This window comes from Nesoenas mayeri (assembly GCF_963082525.1).
Source record: "Nesoenas mayeri genome assembly, chromosome: 3".
In the NCBI taxonomy this organism is placed as follows: Eukaryota; Metazoa; Chordata; class Aves; order Columbiformes; family Columbidae; genus Nesoenas; species Nesoenas mayeri.
The window spans coordinates 23925537-23950741 of NC_137544.1; the positions used below are offsets into that span (position 1 = coordinate 23925537).

General features: G+C 33.7%; 1 protein-coding gene across 1 annotated transcript in view; it reads right to left on the bottom strand.

Moving 5' to 3' along the window:
- Window positions 1-25205, bottom strand: part of CSMD1 (CUB and Sushi multiple domains 1) — a gene marked incomplete at its 5' end in the record, with an annotated part of 1071510 nt that overhangs the window by 793442 nt on the left and 252863 nt on the right. The gene's annotated exons all lie outside the window — the stretch shown is intronic.

Below are 25205 nucleotides of genomic sequence, written 5' to 3' on the forward strand. Positions count from 1 at the left end.
GTAAAAAAAAAAAAAAAAAAAAAGTAAGATTCAAATAAAAAATATTCTGAATTACACTATAATGTTTTTGCTGAAAACACAACTTGGCACAAGAAAAGGAGGCAGAGTATGACAATAACGATATTCATGTGAGTAGAATCAATGCATTATGTTGTCATAAAACTGGCATTTTCATTTCTCACTCCCACAGACATAAAATAGCAGCATCTAATATGCTGTCAAGGCACTGCATACCAGTGGTAAAATGCATTCAGACTTTCAGATTGGTAAAAAAACATGACTGTGTCAGAGTGTCCTAGGAATGCTCCAAGAGTAGTCAGAAATATTTAAACTATATTAGATAAGTTATGCTTGAAGAGAATACAGTCATGTGTATTGGTAAAAAACTCTAAGTAGCAAAGAAATCTGATTTTGTACTTGGTCTCCCTAGGCTAAGACACAAATTTAAGAAACAAAACAACATCAACAACAAAACAACACATACACACAATAAGCCTCATGCAAGTGTAATAAAACAGTTTACTTATTATATTCTCTCAACTGCAGGTTAAAACATTGAACTATAAGGTGGAAATCTTGATCTTTATGAACAACTATACTAAAGAAGTCAGAAAACTAACTAGCAATTCTCAATAGGTCATAATAATTTTTCATTTATTGTCTGTGTGCACAAGCGCAGGTATGTCACAGGAAGAGCCAGAGGCCATGAATGCCTTTGCAAAGAGAAAGTTTTATTTTAGTCACCTCTCTACTGGGAGATCTATGAAGTAGCACCGAAGCTCCCATGCAGAGCTGACACAAGTGGGGGTGCAGGTGCTCCAGTAATTCAGCCCTGGCAGAAGATCACTGGGCCTGCTGAGCTCACCTGTATTTCAAGGCTTCAGGCAGGCGCAGCCTCTCACTCTTTCTCACAACAAAGCAGGAATCTCAGACAAAGTGATAAGTTGTCTAGAGTTTCTTACAGGCCTATGTTATCTGACACAGAGGTTCTACTCATCAAGCATACAAGGTCAGTAAAACAATTAGTGCGATGTATGTGCTTTTTCTACAGACATCTGCAAGTCACTTGAGCATATTTACATTAAACCAACCGCCTCACCATTCTTCCACTATATTCCCACATATTGGCAAAAGCTGTCTTTCACTTTTTTCACTGGAGCAGAGAAAATGGTGCTGAGAAACTGGGTCCAACTATAAATTGAGAAAGAAGAAAACCACAGAAAAATGGCTAGTTCCGTTTTACTCTTTAGCTATTCATTTTGTACACTGGGAAGGAAATAGTGATTCATATCCTTTGGTGTAATGAGTCCACGAAGACTAAAAAATAGGCAATAAAATATCTAAAGATGGCAAAAATTTCTAAATGTCAATCAACATCAACAATTTTATCTCATATTGATTTTTTTATATAGATGAAAACACACTTATTAAAACTGAGCCATATAGTTTCCCTTCATCTTTGACCTCAGTCAACAGATTCAGAACATACTAATGTAATTTATGGCATAAAATGTGGCCAACTCCACAGTTTGTGTGATGCTACAATTACATCATCCATAACCATATCCTTCTGTTAGGACAAGTTCAAATTCTTTGTTCTTGGCATGCAGTGACCCAAATTACTCAGCCTTAACCTATAACTTTGACCTTGTCTTCTTCTATGTGCTAAGGACATGAGTTCAGCACTGCTTTAATTTCCTTCTACCATTTTATCTTCATTCTCTCTTTCCAGCTGTCTCACATTCATGGAATGTCTTCTGAATCCCTATTTACAGACCTTATACTCTTGTCTTTAAAATTACTTCTAAAACCTTTCTCCTAAAATCCATTTAAGGGAAAGTCTAATGCACTTGGAAATCAAAAGTGCATGCATGTCTGACAGCTAATTGTATAATCCTTTACAAAAACTATAGTCACATTTCGATCTCTTTTTTGTTCATTTTCTTTCTTTGTGTGACATCTGAGTTTAAACTGTAACCTCTTTATAGTGGGGACCTTTCCATTAACTGTTTCTTCCTTATTTTTCTGCACTCAAAAGCAAAATAATTTATGTTTGCCCATGTCACTCCAATATTTAGTCATTCCAAAGTAAGATGGAAAGTAAATAGGATGACAAGATACTAGAAGCTGGGGGACTTGAACATCTGCATCTTTAGACAACATAATGGGGTGTAACTCTGAACCTCCACAAAACAGTGCTTATCCACAAAATATACCCTTTCAACTCCTGAAAACCACCAATAATTCACTTTTATGAAAAACCCTAAAAATTAAAACTGTGGCATTTCACAATGAGAATCATGCTATATAACATCAGTATCTGAACAACGTGTCTGACTAAAGATGAATGTCTGAGATTCATCCATACTCAGCATCAAAAGAAAGGCGCTCCCCTGGCAACAATTTGTCACAATCTAAAACAGATACCTTCGAGAGGCACAGTCCGAGGGATTAATATATTTTGAATATTTAATATGTGATTGTCTTCTCTATTAAAATGGGTTTGGAGATTCTGTTTGATACTACAGGCATTGAGCAGAAAATTATGCCCGTTTCAGGGTCAAAGTCTAAATGGTTTAAATAAAACAAAACAACAACAACAAAAACACAACAGGGAAATATTCTACTGTGTATTTATGTAAGTTATTCTAAATTCTTGCCTCTTCACAGAAGTATGTGATTTTTTTTTTTAATAGAAATGTTATGAGATTTTTTTCCAACTGTAAAAATTAAGTGAAGGGTTAAGATACTTCACATTTAATCAATCATTCTGAATATATGAAATTTAAAACAACATCCATGTACTGGCCCAGAAAAGCAGAACCAACTAAAATACTTTCATCTTAAGTTTTAGAAATGGAAGTTCACATCAATAACACATCACATCATTATTGTATCTATTATATGGAGAAATTATTTTTATCTGTAGATTTAATAGAAACATAAAGGTTCAATACTATTCCAGTTGAACTACTTTAGGATGTTTTTTCCATGGTCTTTAGAGAAATTTTAGAGTGAGTTTGGTTTGCTCTGGTCTGTTTATTCCATGCTTTTTTTTTTTTCAATATTTCTAATTTTTCTGTGTAGAGTAGTATAAATCAAAATTTTCTCCATTCTACAACTAAACTATTCAATTTCCAAAAATTAGAACCCAGCATTCAATGCAGTATGTAACGTAGGATATCATATAAAGATTAATGAGTTCATTATGAGGAATAATTATTTATTTATTTGACTTAATTTTTTAGTTAGTACCTTCACAGTTTTGCTTTGAAAATAAGATTATGGATTAAAAAAATAACATAATGGAGGTATTTTCTCAAGTATTTAACTATTTTATGGCATTCTTGTATGGATAATCACAGTATTTAAATTCTGGAGAAATCTGTTTTCAATAAGTCATTTTTTATTGTTTTTTATAAATGTGACATAAGCAATGTTTCTGAGGCAAGCTCCTAGGGAAATTTTGCATTTATTTTCTTTCTATTACTTCAGATGTTTAGTGTTTAGAATTTACTGGTAGTTGTCTACATGCAATATGATGCAATTTACAACCTGTTGATTTTTCATATATGTTGTAAGATGCTAAAGATGCATTTGATTTGCTCATGTATTTAATGAAAGATGAAATTATAAGAACTACCCTCTGCAAGGCAAGCAAAGAAGATTTTGATATTTCTTGAACCCCTGGCTGGTTATTCTCTGATTTAGGATAGCTGAGGCATGATTTATAAACATTGAAGCAATGTAGCCACTTTTTGTTACATTTTATACATCTGAATGAGTAAATGAAAATTACAAGCTACATGGTATTTCTTGTATTTTGTGAAAACCCATAATACATGGGGGTAACAGAACACTGGAACAGGCTGCCCAGGGAGGTTGTGGAGTTTCTTTCTCTGGAGACATTCAAAACCCCCCTGGACACCTTCCTGTGTAACCTCATCTAGGTGTTCCTGCTCCGGCAGGGGATTGGACTAGATGATCTTTCGAGGTCCCTTCCAATCCCTGACATTCTGTGATTCTGTGATTCCACGTGCAAATTGTTTGGGGTTTTTTTGGGTTTTTGTTTGTTTGTTCGTTTGTTTTGTTGTTGTTGTTGTTGTTTTTTTCCCCAGAAGTGTTTCCTCTGAAACCAGTGAAAAAACACATGCCAACTGCTGTAGTAGTCACCATAGAGAAATGGCATTGGTAGCACAGGGAAATAATTTTTGTCTGGCTTTGTTTCAGTGAAGAAGAGATGGAATCCAAGCTACAGCTTTTATGGTTTGAAACAGAAAGTTCTCCTGACCAGAATTTATACTAGGAGAAAGGCTAGCTATTCACCAGAGATGGTAGAGATCAAGAAGTATACTACTCACAACCTGCAGGAGGCAATCCTTGGATATGCCTTCATGAGAGTAGGGAGTTGGACGGATGAGAAACTCAGAGGTTCCACAAAGAAAATCTGTTTGACTTGGAACTTTGAATCATTTTAAATGGTAAAAAACAAGTACAGTCAGTATGGTTCTGGCCTGAATATATTGTGGACAAAGTATTCTTATTCTCCTGAAAGTTAAACAAAATAAGGATGTATGTATTAGACTCTTACATATCTACCATCAAATATACACTTTAAACTCTGACTACTCTATGGTATGCTATTATTACTGTAAATACCAGGATGTCTTACATTTTAAGTCATAATAAGTTCTGCCATAATGAATTCTGAAGTCCTTTAATTTTCTGTTAATTTCAAAATCATAAAAAGCTGAGCTGCAACAGGTTGCTATTCTCCTTGTAGTTCAGTTGTTCCCATTGTTACTATTCAACTTGAAACAATGTAGTACCTTTCAAACAGCACATGCTGTGACTGCCAGCCTTCTGTGTTCTGGCTCTTCTGTGCTGCACTGGAGTGTTTTCCATTTCATTGCATTACAGCTGAGGTCATCTGCATTTTGGTTTAAAACATCTAGTTTGTCAAGTCTACATTCTGCTCCAGTACAGCCTGATTTATTTGTTTGCACCTTTTATCATTTTGGAACCAAAACTACAAAAAGTATCTGAGATAGTAGCCTGTTGTTCTGTGAGTGCTATTCAGATCCTTCCTTCCTTCCTTCCTTCCTTCCTTCCTTCCTTCCTTCCTTCCTTCCTTCCTTCCTTCCTTTGCTTCATTTTCCTCCCTTCCCTCCTTCCCTCTTCCTTCCTGCACTCTTTTCTCTATTCCTCCCAAAAATACTAATGAATGCCTTAAGTTGGACCGATGAATGCCTTAAGTCTGATGAACGCCTTAAATTGGATTAGGTTATCGTTTTATGTCCCTTCCAACTGGAACTATTCTATTATAAAATAAATAGGGGTAATCTAAAGTCAATAAGCACTGCAAACAATATAACAGAGACAAGGTATTTTCTCTAATACAACTTAAAGAAAACAGAAACTATCAAAGTGTCTTAGTTTTAAATAATTTTCTTTCTATTGTTATCATAAAACTTCCAGCATTAAGCTGTATATAGCAGTAATCCAATGAATAAACTGTGGTCTTTTTCAGATTAAAATAGTTGTGGTTTAGAATTTAAATGCTTGTTTTCGCAATAGGCATTCTTAACCTGCCTCAACCTTGAGTATCTCTATTTTACTAGAATGCTTCCCCTTGGCGAGAGGTCAGCACAAATTGAGTCAAAAGCCTACTGGACTCAAGTTTTTGGATCTTAACTTGAAAGGAGCCCTGCAGCATTGTATGTGTGGGATCCTCCACACTGACCATGCATGTGCTCCACAGGCATAATCTTCATTGTTCCTCTAATTTGTCATAAGATGGCAGACTCACTGCCATGCCATACAGACACGTCTGCACACAGTCTCAAGGACTGACCTCACTCCCATGTCAAGAATTCATCTTTTCTGTTTGAATATATTAAGTTTTGGCTAACTGTTTCATCTTATTTTCCTAGTGAGCTGTGTAGGCTGAAAAGGAATGCCACACTCAGACTATCATTGAGGGCAAATAATTCTTCATTTTACCAGCAGTAATCAGACATTTGCAGTGTCTGCAAGGATAGTTTAGTAAAGTCTACGTGATTGCTGTTGAAGCTACAAGAGAAGACAGATGATGTAAAGACCATAAAAATGATAAGATAACTCTTTAAAGTAACATAAAAAAACATACAGTTTTCACAGAAGCTGGATTTTGGATGGGACAAAATGACAGTTGAAAATTGCCCTTGTCAGAAAGTCAAAATAGCAATCAGTTTGAAGCTCATCTTAAAAAGTGTTCAGGAAACGAACATTTCTTTGAAAACAGAGAATGTCACACCAGAAAATGATAGAGGGAGAAATAAAATGTGTTTCACTAAAGCAAGTCTCTTACAGAGGTGAAGCGTTCTGGGAGTTCTTTGTAGATATAATTTCCTTGAATTTAGCACTGTTTTTACCACCATAATAAAGGACACAGCAGTCTGTTCCAGCTAAAACATGGTGGGAAAGGGAATTCCTAAATTCAACTACAAGTTGTTGTATAAGTATAAATACAGATATAAATATAGACATACCAATACATACCTAATATCTGCATATATATACACACATATATATTTATGCATACACATACATATAGCATAAAGCATTTGAAATTTTGTCATAAATATTCCGTAGTATAACCACAGAGATTTACAACCAATTTTCTTTTGTAACATCCTACAATATTTCAAAGAAACAGAGGATAAAACCCCCATTGGGCTAGAAATTTGTCTTCTTGCAGACAGCATGTTACTAAGTACATTTCATGAATCTGAGGAATTAAAAATAATTTAATTCTACAAATCAATTAAGCAAAAATAAAAATTTTAATATCAAATCTCTTGCTTGTTTATTCGTACTTTATCAATCAAAATGTGATATGATAGTTCTCATTTTTTTTTCACTAAAAGACTAAAAAGAAATTTCTAAATTTTATTCTGTCTAATGCACTATCAAGAGAATTGCTTCCTAAATTAAAGTCACTTACATGACAAAACTCTCTGAAATCAAAGTACTTTTCAAGTGTCACGAGCAGTATAATTTGAAGTTAATGTGGTTGTCCAGACATAGTCCACTGACTAAATTGAACTTAAAAGAGTTTTAGAAACTACCATTCATGGTAAGAAGCAAATTTTATTCTGATAGGCAGGGCTGACATTGCAGGATATTATTTAAAGTAATTTCATATTTTACTTGTTACGGTATCCTTTACACATACAAATATTGTGAAACAAGATATATACACTTTTTAAAGAACTGCTAAGTTCCAATCATTAAAGCAGTACAGAAGATCACAATTCTGACAAATATTTCTTGACATATATCACACTAAACACTAGACAGTTGAAGAAGACCTATTGGAAATTGGCATTTGTAACACTGGAGTAAGTATACTTTTTCTTTATGTCCTTAAAACTGTCTAATGTAAACCAGAAATAGGCTACCAAAATGTGGAAAAAGCTGTTGCATTCTAATTTTAATTAAAAAAAAAAACTTTTAATTCTTGTCTTCAGCAATGTTACAATACATTCACAAATCACCTTAGTAAAATATATTGGTTTGTAAGTGATCATCATGTTAGTGTCAATATAGCTTAGCTCAGGAAATACAGGAATGAGAAATGACCAAGTTCAACTCTGAAAAACAAATTTTAAGGTTTTTTTTTTTTTCTTTTTTTTGAGATTATTCTGCTGCTTTTCTTCACTTTAATTTAAATAAGATAGGATTGTTTTGTTGTTGGTGGTGGTGTGGCTTGTTTTTTGTTTGTTTGGGTTTTGGTTTTTTTGGGGTTTTTTTGTTTTTTTGTTTTTTTGTTTTGTAGATGCATTATATGTGTTGGTTGTTTTATGAGATGCTCATTAAAGACAGATAGTCATTTAACCTCAGAAAGTCACAGCCAAAACTGATTTGTTTTTTAAGCCATAATGAAGGGATTAGCAAATACTTGGTGGCTGTCTCATATTCTCACAGCAAGATAAAAAAGAAGCTTCAACAAATAAAAATAACTAAAGCTAAATTTCAGCCAACATCACAGCAAGAAACCCAGAGAAACTATGCAGCTTTGCATTCAGTTAGTATTGATTTTGACAAGTGATCGAAACAGGGGTTATTGGAAGAAAAAACATAGAATCATAGAATAATATAAGGAGTTTTTCTTAAAAGAAATAAAATAAGAAAAATTACTAATAAGATAGGTTACTAAGCTAACTCTAAACATATAGTACAGCAATGTGAAACAAGAGTTCTTTGCCATCAAGGCTTGTAATAGAAGAAATGTCTCTTGTCTTCTTTCACTTCAGATACCAGTGGAAAATAGATTAAGGTAGATTTTGAAGACTATTCAGGTGTTTGGTTTTTTTTTTTTCCGCAAGGTATGAGCTCTCTGCTACAAAATAAATAAGCCAAAACAAATATCAAATAAATATTTTTGTAATAATATAGATAAATATTATTTATCAAAAGTCCACTGAATTTCTGACTGAATATATTATTCACAGTGTAATACATAGGACATAAGAGATATTACATATGGGACAGAACTCTGTGATCTTCTAACTAAACTGTAAGGAAAACAAACCTGTGCACAGCAGGGCTTGATGTTGTACTGTTGTTATATTATTAGAGAATAATACAGTTCTTCTACAATTTCCAAACTGTAACTCCAAGACTGTAACTCACATAAATGGATGTATCTTCTTTTCACATGTAAATTGTTTAATAATATATTAAGATATATTAAGATATATTAATATTAAAGTACATTTTTAGATCCTAACATGTATGCACAAATTCAAGGACTCAAGATTGGGGGGAGATTGTTTTCATACTTACATATAGATATATTTTATTTGTACTTTCATTAGGAAAGTCCTGAACAAAAGACAAAAACGTGCACCTTCTTTAGGACAAAACATTTCCAGCTAGGACTGCAGTGTTCAAATGGTGCAGGCACATCACCTTGGATCCAGAACACTCATTTTCTCATTAGCTATTCCATCTTTGTAAGAAAAGTCCTAAATTCAATAACTCTCACTGGCAGGCCAATTTGTTTTTAACAGCTACACTCTTTGCAAGACACCTTGTACTGCAGTCATGGGGCTTTATTCATTTGAATCATATGGCTAAATATAATTATAGCCGTCAATTACTTTGTACTTTCAAAAACACAGAAAATGTCTTACATTGTATATAGGGCACCATTAGTGGAATTATTTCATTCTTAGCTGGCAGAGGTTGGAAGTGTTCTTCAGGCTTTTTGGATTTCTCAAATGCTTTCCCTTCCCCCTCACTTTTCTTCAGAAAAAGAGTCGATGAATTTTATCTAATGACTTTTATGTGTATATTTTAAAGAGCTGGGAGTGCTAACTGTAATACTGACTATAATAATCTGAGGTAGGGCGTTTAATCTCCAGAAAACATTATTTATCTATGCAATCTTTGAGTCAGTTAACCTTAAATTCTTCACTAATCTGTGGGACCACTTCAAGAGAAAAGGTTAAACCACCTCCCTACCAGGACTAACCTACCACCACTGTGGTTATATTCTCATGGAATTCCCCCATCAGTTAAATGAGGTGAATAGAGAATTTCTGTACCTCACTCCAGGCTATAGTGAGGAACAAGAATGTATGTGGGAGTGGGAGAGAGGGGAATGGGACTGTCTGGATATCCTACCTTTCTCTCTACAGCTCAAAGAGACAAATGAGCCCTGAATAATACTTGGAAAGCAAAAGTTGGCCCAACCTTCCCTTGATAAAACAGTCCTCCTAAAACTGTTTTCTAATTACTTTAATTCTCTTAACTTAGACAGAATCCCACTCCAGGGGCCTTTAAAATATGGTCTCTCCCTTTATTCTTCAAGCCTATAGGTAACTGACATATTTAGCATTTATGAAACCCTAGAAATGAGGGGTGAGCTAGTTCCTGCAGCTAGGAGGCATGCATTCTGCTTCAGTACACAAGTCTGCTCCCTCTTCCTGAACCCACAGATGCAACTCCTGGCACTCAATGATGCATCTTGTGGGCAGATTTAGAGCTTACCCTTATCCTCAGCATCTCCCTGGCTTGCTTCCCAAGCACACTGATAAGAGGATGCCTCTCAGTGAACGAACACAGTATTTTCAACTGTATTCTGCTTTGCCTACACACTCAACAGTCAGCTCACCCAGCCATTAGGTGCACTAGCTAACAGCTATCATCTAGCAGGACTTCAGTCTCAGAGATGTAGCTCATTACTGAACTTCCTTCCTTCTCTCTCTTCATGTAGAAGGTTTGAATTCTTATTCTGTTTCAAGCAGCAAGGAACCATCAACTGCCTGAGGTTTTGAGGGGGATTCCGCTCCACTCCCTCCCCCGGCCCCCCCATTTTTTTATGTCTGAGAGCGGATTTGAGACATTTCTATGAGTTTGCAAAATTTACCGTGTTAACTCTCACCAGAACTGTGTCACCAAGCACATATAATTTCAATGATTATTAAATGTTCCCAACAAAATCTTAAGAAACAACATCCTTGGAGAATATATTAGAACAAACTGACCTTCATATTTCCTTTATATAATCTATGATTCAATAATAACTGTTTCATAGCTCAGCTCTGTAGCAGTAATTTTATTTACGTTATTTTTTAATAGACTTCCTAGAAACTCACCTGGCAGTCATTACAAAATTGCATTAAAAATTATAAACAGATGGTTTTCTCAACTTGCTGGCTATCAAATTCATATGTAATCTCCTTCTCAGAGGTGGCTAACATAAAACAGAAATATTCAGAAGCCTTTAATAATCATTGACTATACAAACTAGATTAATTATATGAAGACAGCTTTGAGCAACTTATATCATTATTTAAAATGGAAAGCAGCAAACTATTTGTAAACATATTCTATGTCTCCAGAGTAAGAGCCTCAAATATTTGCAGGTAATTTAAATTAGATTCACAAGGTTTTAAGGGAGTCAAAATGCTAAATTAAAACATCTTATCTAAAGAAGAATGACCTTGTAATAATATTTGATATTTTCATCATTTATTGTTTGTAAAATATTACTGTAGAATCAGAGACTTCACACAGCAGTTCATGCGTTTCTTGACTAATTCCTCAGATTTCAGAATTTTCAAGAAGGTATTTACAGGTTGAATATAAATCCCCTTAATCACTACAAATTTTTAATCATCTAAAATAAGACGCTTGAACTACACAATTTAGAAGTTAAACATTGCAAAACAACAGTTTTCTATAATTATGGAAAATACTGAAATATGTTGTCAGACTCCATTTAAAAAGAGGTAGACATTTCTTTAAAATCTAAATTATAACTGAAGAGTATTTCCTTTAAAGTAGACACCATTTTGTAAGCACAAATTAACATTCAGCCGTTCCAACTGAAAATATACATCATATGCTAGTAGGTCCCCTTTTTATTCCTATGAATTACAGGTATTATATGCCAAATCTATAGCAAGTGTAAACTGGAAGAGCTCTGTTGTTGAGTTGAGAAATGCTCTTTTTTCTTAAAGACAAAAAAAAAAAAAAAAAAAAAGTCTTTTCTCTTTTCAGGCTAGGTCAGATAACAGAGCTGAAATGCATTCATCTTTTTTTTTAAGAAATGTGATAGAAGTATTTTCAGCAAGGTATATGACCTCTATAATGTGGCTAGCTACCCTGCACCATAGCAAAATGTATTTTAAAAAGAAGTTCCAAATATAAAAATCTCTATAATCTTCTGATCCAGTGTCCCAAAAGATTTTTAATTAATCATTGGTGGATGAAAGCTGAACTTTCATCAGGAACTATTTTAGGTATGCCTTTCTGATTAGACACATATTTCAGATAGCAAATCAGTACATAGAACATTAAAATTCATGGAAAGAGAGAAAATCTAATAATTGCCTAAAAGATCATGCAGAAGGGGCTCTAAAACTGCTAAAATATACAAGTAAACATCTTAATTTCTGTGTACTAACACAAACTAAACTCTCTAGAGGCAAATGATTCACTGGTTCAAGCATATTTACCAAAAGAGAGTAACATTTAACAGTTCTGTTTTAACACAGCATTTTATTTTCCCTGAGAACAACGACAGAAACACAGGGTGTTTCTGGAAGTTGAATCCAATTTCAAAGCAGCTGCGGGGTTGCCATCTTGTGAATGACTGAGGCTAAGGGTTGTCTGTGCACTAGGAGAGGCATCTAGCAGTAATAATTTGAAACTCTATGCTTACCATTTTCAAGCGGTAAGAGTTTCATTCACAGTTGCAGCGATATTGTGATTCCAAATTGGGTCCATCTTTTTGAAACACCCTGTAGTACTGCAATTCTAGCACCTTCTATCCACAAGAAAAATATATCTGAAATTCCTATTTTTAATAAACTTTCCTCCCATACTCCAGTACTTCATCCATGTTTCATCAAATAGTCTAAGGAAGAGTGTAAAACATGGGACTTCTTTGTTGCAGAAATAAAATCAAAGAAAAAATACTGTCCCACAGATAAGGACATTATTTTCATACATAATTTCACAGGGCCTTCTTCATTTCATTCTTTTATGCTTTGGCAATAATCTGTTAAATGGGTGGAAAGAAGGGGAAAATTTGGTCCTTAGCTGATCATTATTCAGAAATATTCAAATGAGTAAAGCAGATATTCTTGACTCTTAAGAATATTTGCTGTAGCATGTGATTATATTTGAAAATAAAATGTGTATAATGACTTCTGTGCTTCACGTCTCTCAGACTTCAATGTACAGTAAGAAACATACAATAAAAAGGTATATAGAAATAGGGCAGGAATTGGTTGGAGTAAGAGATCTCTGAAGAACCTGGAGATGGAATAGACTCAGTCACATAATGAAGCAGCCTTTGCAGAAATGTTGCCTGCCCACATGCAATTCAATCCAAGTTTTATAGAGTGGGTCAGTGGAAATAAAAAAACCCTTGTCTGCCAGACTGATATCCTTTAGTTTTAAATTTCCCTTCTGCATACTGGTCACTAAGTTACTTTTACACACATATTTGGAGGAGAGGGTTATCACTTGAATGTTTGTAGGTCTCTCACCAAGAAAAAAAATACCTTGATACTTCTTTTGTGCCTTGAGTTATGAATTATTTGACATGGACACTTGATTAAACTCCTGCCACTATGCTACTGGGATAGTTGCTTACTTGTTGAATAAGCAAAATGCTCTTTAACTCTCCATAGATAAAGAAGTGAAGCATGAAGAAAGCTCAGTCTAAAGCAAATGGATAGTTGTTGCAGAATAAGGGCTGTTTCAGAAAATATCTAAACACAGACTTTAGTATCTTATTCTAACAGAAATCTTTTCTGTATGTTCAAAAAAATTAAGATTTTCACTACAAACTGAATTGAGATTACATGAACATTTGCCTGATTAAATGACTAACATATATAAAGTGAGTTAATGAATTAGAAAAATCGGAAATCATATGAGGTGCTAGGCTAAGAATTAATAGCTAATTAATAAAAAAAAAACCAAAACATTTACTCCTAAAAGAGAGGAAAAAAAGAAGGAATACATAAATGTATTGAATCTAACATTTATGAATGTTTATTTGGACACATGAAAATTCAAAATTTTAAAGACAAATAGATTGAAAATACAGTTAAAAAGAATTAAGTTTTGGAATTGAAACATAAAATCTAATTTGCTTCCCAATACCTCCACACAGGACAGTTTTGCATATACAAGAAGCCATAAGCAGAATAGGATAGTTCGTCACTGGGATATATGTTTGCAGACTTGAGCACAATACTGTAGTAGCATTGCCCCTCTCCCCAAAACTTTAGAATTGCATATTGAGCTGGAAATCCCCCATCTCTCAAAACTCAGGGAAATACTCTGAGATGTCCCTGAAACAGACTTAACAAAGGAAAATTGATCCCATGCAGAACAGTGAGAGGATGGGAGAAACAGTTAGGATCCAATTTAGGGGTTTCGTATCATCAGCCTCTTGAGTACTGATGTTCTTCCAGCAGAATATGATTATGAACATTCATTACAGTGTTGTCAATCAGCTGGATCACTTGAGGCTGACCATGAATAAAGAACTAGTCCTCTGCAGAACAGGCAAACACTTCACGGACCACTTGAAACCCATGAAACACATTTTGAGAATCCTTAAATGGATCCTACACTGCTTGAAGGATTGGAAAATAATATGAGGAAACAATAACATGAAGTAAAGGTACATCCACGTTCTTAAGAAAAACACAACTTTTGATGCAACTGTTCCAAACCAGTAGACCAGGCAGAGCTGCACCTCTCAGACATTCCTATGTTTTCCATTTATATTGAAATCCACTTTGCTAATTAAAACTTATCTCATGATTCCAGTACATCAAATAGTCATGGATGGAAGAAAAAAATATCCAGTTATTTCCGATTAATTTTTTAACTCAAGGCATTAGGTCACATTTTGAACATAAACACACAGATTAATACTTTAGTGACAGTAAATCAGATAGTATAAATATGCCCTAGAGCTTTTACCACAAATCGGACTTGGTTTTCTGATCTCATCAGTAGGAACAGCTTGTAAATGTTGTTCCCAAAAGACTGTAGCTGTCTTACGGCTGGATAACATTCTGCCTGGAAGCCTCTGTCTGTAACTGCTGACAGGGTCTCTTGCCAGTACATTTCTTCAAGCTTAAATATCCATTTAACTATAGTTGACGATTCAGGATACAGAATGACCACCAAGATGCCTTCAGAGCACTCTTTTCCATTTTTCTATTCGGAATAAATAAAATTCTTCCTGACGTTCTCCGCAGAGAAATAAAAGAAACAAGTTCTGAGATTTTAAATTTAGCCTCTGTTTCTTTACTTTCCTGCAAGGTATCAACCATTAAGGACAGGCAAGAATTAGAATGGTCTCTTCTTCCACTCTAATTCAATAAAGGGCAGGTATCCTATCACCTCAATGATAGCCCCATTGAGGCTATTCTCCCACAGGCCGTTTATGGCAATTGAAAGTACTACATAACAGAAGTTAATAAATATTGCCTTTCTGTAAAGTGTTCAGGCATGGAAGCTGACAGATGAGCCTAGCCATGAATGTCATAATAGTGATTATTATATATATATATGCATATATATATAATGAAAAAGCATCAAAGTAGAATATGCCTAGTATTCTCTGCATGCTTAGATTAAATAAACAATAAATGAAAGAAAATTAAAGTCATAGCAGGTTGCCATTGGAAAGACATAACAGTTTAGATAGAACACTCTTGAAAGATCACGAAATAGAACAGGAGAGTTGGTTGTTCGATCCTGTTTATTTGCCCGGTTTTTAAAGAAGAATGACAGTCTCTGAGTAATATACGAAAAAGACACCATCAGGCAATGGATTAAAAGATAATATCAAATTCCAGCAATCAGCAGAAGAAGGAAATAACCCAGTGAAGTTCAACAGAAAAAATCCGTCAAATGATAAAAGAGCAACTGACAGCAAGACTCACAGTCAGAACCAATAGTAATTTGTGGTCAAGCATAAGTGAAAAAAAAAAAAAAAAGACAAATGTAAGCATAACTGGGGAAAAAAAGGCAAAAAAGATACTTACGATACTTGGGTGATAATGAGTACAGTATAGAAATTGCAGGACTAATTCAAAATACCCTTCCACTGCAGAGACACTTAAAGCTTAGCTATGCTGTAATTACAATTAGTAAGATAAAAATCTATGCTAGAAAAATGTTTTGATTGCAAAATCAAATAGACAAACTGAGGACGTCTGATTTACACACAGTTGTCTCTTATACATCTATGTTTCACTAAATGTATCAGGGAACATATTTAAAAAAAAATGATTGAACACTCTATCAAATTGATTCCTACAAGTATCTGTGTGGGTTTATGTTTGTGCCAGTATACAGAAATTCAGGCAGATTTATTTTCATAATTTAAATTTTTTGAGGTTGCTTTTTTCACACATTTTTTCACTAAAGCTTCTTTTAGAATTTTCTCCTATTTTGTTTGCTCCACGCGACTCCCTACTATTATGTTTTCAGGAAAAAAAAATATGTCATAGATGTGTATTTTTGTATAACTATAAACACATACACGAACCTTCACTGTCAGCACTGAAAAATAAATGCATTCTACTTAAGCCAGACACTGGACTGTTTTGTATTAGCAGACCACTGACAGTATTAGATACAAAATTACTGAGGGGGCAGGAGTAATTGGTAGTAAACAGTAGGAAATGGCCACTGGAACAACATATTGACTGAAGAGAGGCAATTACAAGGATGTCTGGAAAATAGGTATTTTGTATACAGTAACTATTACTTTAATCCTGTTCCAACCACTAAGTTCAAAGAATATTGATATAATAAGGTTACAATTAGAGAAAATCTGACCAGTCTGTGGAAATTTCTTCTATTACATGTAAAAGTCTTCATATCTACAGTCTGTCCTCCTTAATCCATGGAGTACTTGAATCTTTCTCCCCTTTTTCCCTATTTCCTTCCAATTTATTTGGATATTTCTGGTCCTGAGGCGTTTAGAACTGTAAACAATAATAGATGTGTAGTCTAGTCAGTGAAATAGGGCCTGTCATCTCTGAACAGTGATGCGATGCCCTTTTGGTGCAGTCAGCATTAATTATAAAATATTTTTCTGAACATTCTCATTCTAGCATACAGCTTGGTGGGAAGAAAACTCATCCCACCATTTTGGCATTTCACCCTGAATACCACTGTAATCAGTACAGTGTAAAAGAAAGAGCATACAACAAGAACTTGAAACATGGGGATATTTTAATACGTATTTATTAGTAAGCTGTTTATTATGCACGTAAGTGGATACAGATGTCAGTTTCTCTGTGCTACATAAATTTGTGTGATGAATATGTTTAATTTTGCTTTTGAAAGCTTTTATTCACAGGATGCCAGATCTTCCCTTTATATGGAAATATTAATTGATATTAGGAAATTGTGTTAAAGATACATTTGGTGTGCACAGTTAGTATTTTTATCATGATTAAAGCCCCCATTAGAGTACAGTCCTGAGTCAAAAAATGTGTGTAAATGTGTATTTTGTGAATGACTGTCTGTGACCCAATCCACAGCCTACAGATACCTGTGCAAAGACTACTGTTGCCAATAAAATACTGAGATTTGTACCTCATTTCATAGCATTTCATAGGTGCATTAGAATGTAAGTGGCTTTTAGCATGTCTGCTCAAATAATGGTACTCTTAAATCTCCATTCCTCTAAAAATAAGCAAATATTTGCCTTCGCCCACCCTTTCCCTGTGTAAAAACATAAAATACAAAACAAACAGGAATTTAATATACATTTAAGAACTCTTTTAATGCAATATTTGCAGTCCTGTTCTGAAACACTGGCATTATTGAAATGCTTTAAGGTAGGCAACAAAATAATTTTACCTCTTATTTCACCACATAAATTCACTATTTCTATTAAATTTATTACACAGTTCCTGTCTTATGTTTCTTTTACTTAATGACAAGTCCTTCTCCCCACCCCCCTTTATTTATTTTTTTTATTTTTTATTTTTATTTATTTAATACTATTTAGATGGTAATTGCAGACAAATTACTATCTGCACTGTACTTTGGAAGAAAACTGTGTGGAAGATTGCTAATCTATAATCTGTGAAAGCTGACTCAGGAAGCAAGATATGATCCAGCCTAGGTAAAGACAATTTTGAGTTACTTACCAGAGACCACCTTTACAGCAAAGAGAATAAACCTAAGTGCCCCTACAGTTAAAAAACATTTAGAATCAATACATCTAAAGAAATCTTTCTCTTGTCATGAGGAAGCATGTTTTAAATGAATATAATAAAATTTAGCAATATGTTTTCATATGTAAATTCCAATATAGAAAAATATACCTATAAAATACGCAGTTACCGACTTCTGGGAAGCTTTGCCAACGTATCTCCTTTGACTGCATGTCACCTTTAAAAAGCACTGCTTCTGTTATAAACTGTTTCAAAACCAAGTAAAAGTTCATAACTCCTATATCAGAGCATAATATCTGTAACTATATATATCTATTACTTGTTTTCATCTAAGTGGCTTTATTATAGCCTGTTATACCAAAGACATTTTTTTTTCACTCAATAATATATAATATTTGTTTCTGGTGCTGAATTCACTAACATTCTTCAATCATACTGCTGCACATTGTCCTTTTCTATTTTAAGCTACAATAATAAATGTTTCCCACAGAATCTAAGAAATATATTTTATTTAAAAATAAAATAAGGAAATAAAGCTTGTGGTGTCGGGAGTTAACAACACTTTAAAAAGTTTCCAAAACTTCCTAAATATGTTCTAATATAGGAAATTCTTGACTTTGGAAATCTTTCTTGTAATGACATAAAATCAGTTCTCATCTGAACACAGACCATTATGACTGAAAATGCATACTGACCTGGAGGGAGGTAATTATCTAAACTGTATAATCAGAAAATTGATCAATTCTTATTCAACCTCACTCTGTTACCTAGTACCTGTCTGCAGACTTGATAAGACCTACAAGGGTACAAACAAAGGTGTTCTTTATCAGTTACTTGAATAATATCTTTTATGGATTTGTCAAAAATGTTACCTACCCTGGACTAACATAAAGAAAGGAACATTTTATTTTATCACTATTATTAGTTGTCTAAGATGTTATATACAATATGTGGCACCATAAAAACTGCAGTATAACAACAGTAATATTATAGCAGTTCTTATACCAACATTATACGAGTTTAGAATGTTATTCTATAGCTGGAAGAAAGAGCTCTGTGTTTTATGACTTCCAGAAAATGCAATTTCAGTTGCAAAACATTAATGACATTTTGTATTACACCTTAACACAATCACGTAAAGATTTGAGATTTGTCCCATGTATCTGATCATTTCAAATTTGGAAGCAACTGCATCTGAAATACAGCCACACAGTTTGGCAGCTTGTTACAAATTCATGGTCAGCAATATTTCTGAAAATTTCTCATATGTAGAAATACCATATTTTGCTTCTAAGCTTCAAAAGAGCTTCACTTGTACTGAAACATGGAAGAATCTCACCTGCCTTCTTTATGACGTTGTAATAAATGAGAAACTGCTCAAAAGGACTCTAAAGAAATCAGTCAAAATATTTTATATTGTTATACTCAAATTATTTTTGTCTAAAGCAGTTATTGTGTAATATGCTCTGTGCAGAACCCAAGCAGAATATTCTCTAGAGAAAGCAAATAAATATTAAATAAGCATTTCTCTAATTTCTACCAGCAGCATCCACATCGTAGGAACCACTGTGTCACTATTACAAATATTTCATTTTCTGCTCTGCAAAATAAGTACAAACATCTTGAATAAAACTAGACAACATCTGGTTTTGCAAGAAAAAACTTAAATAGTAGCAAAAGTTAGTATGTCCCATCTGCTTCCATGGAAAGTAATTAACCCTTCGAATAAGTTTCTGCTTACATTATTGCAACACAATTACATATTTAATTTATTGTCTTCCTTCTAACCCCTTTGTCCACTTTGTTTCATATTTACAAATTTAACATTTCCAGATAGTATATTATCTCCTTAAAATGAGCTTTTATTTTTAAAAATATTTAACTTTCAGTAGAGTATAGATGATTACCATTAAATATGTTCTATTAATAATTGTTCTATTAATAGATAATGGATTTAAAGGAACTTCTTGGGACATCCAAAAAGTAATTTTCAGGAAATATTCCCATCTATGTTAAATATTATTCTATATTATCACAGAGTTTTTTCTTAAATTTCCCCAGCTGACCCTTAAATTGAACTGAATATGCCTCATGCTTATGGAATCTTCTCAGTCACACAGTCTGGCATATCTGTAATGCCTTCTACATCTGTGAGGACTTTTACAGATTTCCTGATAAGAACACTTTTGCTTTTTTTGTGTGTGTGTTTTGGGTATTTTTTTTTTGCAAGTATAAGCATAATATTTGTAAGTTAATGTCTATAGGGAGTAGTCTTAACTGCAGGATATCCAAATAAGAAAAACACTATCATATGGGAGAGAAGCAGTCTTCAGCATAAGCTATTTTTTATATATTTATTGCCAGGTGTTGTAACAGACCTAGACATTAACAAATCCAAATCCTATGCATTGCTTTTGAGACTTAAGAAGTAGATGACAGAAGTCTCTTCTAATGTCACAGAAATACTCAAGATTTAAATGCAGATTATAATTACTTCCTTCACTATTAACATACAGTAACATAAGTAAAGTTCTGCATAGAAAAATGTCATATTTATTGCCTTTCAAAGACCACAACCTGAACTACATTTATTACTGTCTTCAAGCACCTGAGTTTCCAAAGCAGAAATTTAGGCTCTGTAGCTCCTCGGTGGACATGGACATTTATCTGCAAAGGACAAATTGGAAATAATGACTGAGCAAGTAATCTTTCTAGATGTTTCTGGACTTCCACTGCACCATGTGTTCTTTGTAAGGTCATTCCTGTGGGGTTAGTCAAAATAATGCTTTTTGTACCAAGTCACACCTTGTCCATTGCTTTCTGAGTGTGATCAATAGCAGGTAACTAGAAAACAGTGCAAGAATAGGACAAATTTAAAGTAGTATTTCAGTGTTTAACTCTCTCAGTCATTTGCTCATCTGAATCACTTGCCACTAGATGTAATGTTTTTATATTTGTCTTGGATACATTTTTCTTGCACAAATTTGTATGTAGAGTTTTTGAACCCCGTGGGTTTTTGGCATCCATTATATCCTGTGCCTGTGAATTATATAGCTTAACGACGTACACTTGAAAAGTTACATCTTTTTGCTGGATTGAACTTGTCTTCCCTTGTATTTAAGTGATATACAGATGTGTGTCTACATTAATGTTTTGACTTCTAAATTTGATCTGATCATCCTCACTTGCTAGACTTGAATTTGACATGGCACGGAGGCCTCTGTGCTCCTACTTTGCAACACTCAGCTGGAAAATGAGTCCTCTGAAGCCTCTGTATGTGTTACACCCATAAAGGGGCATTTCCATCAGCTCACTGTACCAGGCTAGAGCTAGCCTGAAGTACCTGCCTCACAATCAAATCCATGCAATACAGGTCTTGAAAGGAAACTATCTCACTCCACAGACCTGCTCTTACTATGCCCATTGCTTGATAATTTAAGCATAGCTTTCTTTACCTAGGGCATTGTGGAATGGATTTATTTTCCATCCTGTCTTAAGGGGTCTTCCTCCATTTTGTAGTTAGATACAGCAATACTTTCATTTGATCACAGGATACTACAATCTGTCTTTTGGTACGCCAGTTTTGTTCCCTCCCTCAGAGTTAAATAGTATTTCATGCTGGGAGGAGCATCTGAAAAGCCCATGTCTGCACAGAACAAAGGACAACATCAGACATTTACTTTCCCTTTTTCTTTCCTTAGCGAGAAAAAGAGAACAGTATTACGGCTACTTTTGTACTGAAAGTCACAGCTGGATTGGTTTGTAATCCAGGTGTCTGACTACACTAACAGTTGCATTGCAATGACTATTTGGATAGGGTATTCAAGATATTTTCCATCAGTGACAAGTGCTGCTAGAGTTTTGCTTGTTTGCTTGTTTTTAATGTAACTTAAAGGATAAAACAAAACAAATTCTAAAAATGTAAGATATCTCACTACAGGGATGCCAGTGATCTCTTAGAAATGAAACTAGCTACTGAATAGTTGAAAAATCCCCACTGGTGTAATACATATGTGGACAAAAGTATGGACACTTTCAATAAAAAAAAGAAGTAAAAACAACGCAGTCTTCTAAAACACTGCTTGAAATTTTTTAACTATTTCAGCAATAACCAAATAGCCATCTTCCTTTCTTTCAGTACTGCCATTTCATGTCATAGTATACTGAGGACAGTGATAAACTTTTTTACACAGATTGTATCTTCTTCATTAATGTCATTCAGAAGTTTCCTCCTTAACTCAAGACTAATGAAGATAAAAATAATAAGAATTGTCAAATATATTAGGATGGCTTAGGTGAAACATTTTCCTGTGCAATCTACTCTAGGTGTACCTGCTTTTGCAGGTGGGTTGGACTAGATGATCTCCAGAGGTCCCTTCCAACCCCCAACCTTTCTGTGATTCTGTGATTCTGTGATTAGCAATGAATCCAACACGAGGTTATTCACTTGACCAATTCCCTAAGAATACACAGAAAAGATGCCATACTTCATATTTCTTCTACTTTTTAGCAATTCACCATGAGTAGAAAGATAGAAGAAAGGAAGAGTTGCCAAAAGTGATTTTTATACTTATAAGCAGGAATTTTTCTTCTGAATTTCCATGGTACTAGTTTCTACATGTTTTGTTTTGGGTCTTTTTTTTTTTTTTTTTCCATTCTAGTATAAACACATTTGACATCATTGCACAGGTCTTTCAGAGTTCCTTTTTTTTTTTCCCTTTTCAATGTAAAAGATTTTTTCTTTTACCTTATCAAGTTATACTATTTACTTTTTAACAACTGCTTAACACCACCATATAGCTGCAGACTGAGCTCCCTAGTACTACCAGATCTTTTATTTCTGAGAATGTTGCTGACTGTGTCATCTAGATGTACGAAGAGTCTAGAATAATTTTGAAGTGCAGTAAGCATGTAATAGCTTGCTGTTATGCAAGTTAAATTTAGCAAGCTGAAGTAATTATCTATTTTTCAAAAAGATTTTCATGGTTATTTGTATGTCTGTACTATTGTTTATCTACAAGAGGCTTAAGAGACTTTTTGAAGGTTTTTTCTCTAAAAAAATAGACATAAGAAGATTTGATTTTAATTTAACCAATTCATAATGCAATTCTTCTCATTAATCATTAAATACATTAATCTAAAGGGAGATTACTGGTAGGCAATTTAGATTGGTAATTTTCCTGCTTCTTAGAACACAGACTTTGTGTGTGTGAAAACTTCTCCTATGTTATCATGCACCTTTATAATCAGATTTTAATTGAAAAGAATAAAAAATAAAATCAGTGTAGATCTCTATGGAAAATAATCTAAAAGGTCAAAATAAAAGTGCAACATAGTTTTGAAAACTGTTAGCACCTAGAAAATATTAACAATACAGTTAATTATTATAGACAATCTCTTACATTAAACCTTCATATAATAACATATTAAGAATGAGAACTCCTCATGGCCACATTCTGAAAACAGCTGTTTATAGCAGCTCTCTGGCTTTCACCCACAATATGAACATATATAAGGGAAATTCTGTTAATTTGTGGCCTATTGCAGGGTAGTCTAGCATATAGGCAAAGGATTTACTATTGTATAAAATGACAAAATGCTTTCTGAAAGCAAATGTTAATACAAACCCTTCTGGGAGGGAAAAAAAAATCTAACATTCAAGTGCGAGTCATGCCTCAAGAGACTCAAAGTCACCTCTCCACCTCACCACATACTTTGAGTCTCTTTATTCCTACAGAACAGACAATGCGTAGAGTACTTCATGGTAAGAATTGGGCTGATGTAGCTGAAATACATCTAAATAACTGAAGTTCCCTAAATTTAGGACATTTGGGGCCACATGAAATGAAAAAAGAGAGATTTGTGATATGCTGAAATGGCTGATGCTTTTTACATATGTAGAAGCAGAAAATGAATTGCTAAGACAACATATACACAAGTTCCCATCATCTCTGATGAGAGAGAGGGAAATGAAAAAATGGATGAGAAGAAAGTTAAGTTTGTGATTGAGGCTGACATAGGATATCAGAATAAAAGACAAAGTGCCAAGAAGAATAGAAGGAAGAAAAAAAATATTGGGAGATGGTGGAGGATGAAAACTTCAGTGTGAAGCAAGAAATTCTGTACTAGCTCAGATGTCAAGTTACAATGAAAAAAAAATTGCATCCCACACTTTGAAGTTAGTATCCCAAAATAGCTTATATAGAAGAACTGGGAGATGAGAAAAATATTCCAGTGACTACACATTTCTTAAGAAGATTTTATGATTTTATGATTTAGAATCTTGACAATCATTTTGTACTTCATAATTGTTCATTTGCCTTACTAAGCTCTTGTTCTAGAAACTCTAAGGTAAATGGAATGTCTTACATTACCTTTTTCTACCTTCCTATTAGTTTCCTGAGGAATTAAAAAAGGCCAGAAAGATAATCACCTTTAGACTATATATGTATAAAAATTCCACTCTTAATTGGTTTCCTAATATGGTTGTAGGTTATGCTGTTCTGTAATTCTAAGGATCAACACTAGCATCTTTACTAATGATGATTAGTTGGCAGTTTTCTAACTCGCATTACCAGATATTGACTCCGATAATGTGGAACTTTTAATTATTTTCAGTTTCACTATTTATATCCTTTTGATTATAGTTTTCTTATATTTAATTTTTACAGAATTTTGTTTCTTTCCAGACCCTAATAAAATGGCAGAATTTCTTTTATGTTCTAGATTGAAGTACATATGGTAACATGACGGCAAGTGAGATGAACTCTTATTTCAGCACTGAAGAACACGCTCTGCTCTAATGTTTAGTATTATGTATTTTTGGAAGAGATGAGTGAAAAAATTATTTTTTAGCTTTGTGGACAAACTGACAAATCAGTTTTTTACTTTCATTAACTATTGTAAATAACTGAACAGCATTTTGATATTTTTTTTATTCAAAACAAAAAATTTAAACTCTGAAGTTTTCATGTAATAATCATTGAAATATATTTCAGCTTTTGAAAATAAATCTTCCCGCTTGAAAATCACAACTAAAATATGCATTTTGAGGTAATTCAACTTCGAGCACCATTTTTCAATGTTCAGTCTTTCTCATAGAGATTTTTAAAGAGTAAGCTGATTAGAAGAACCTTTGTCCTGTCTTGAATATTTTCTCCTGTGTTACTAAAGAGAAAGTGCCATATTCAATGCTATAAATATTCAGGAAAGATCACAGATTGCATGATATCTCATTCGATATGATAATGCCTTTTACAGAATATTCCTCTTACAAATATGGGAACTACTTAAATACAAAGAATTGACTTGCGGTCGTACACTTTCATGCAACTTTTAAATTAATTTTAAAAAATTACATTCTGATGACACCTAGATATTTTAATTTGTATTCTTATTTTTTAAATTAAATTCCACATTAAGAATTTATTTTGGGATCTTTCCACTGTTGTCTCTTAAAATAAACTGTTCGATGTTCTA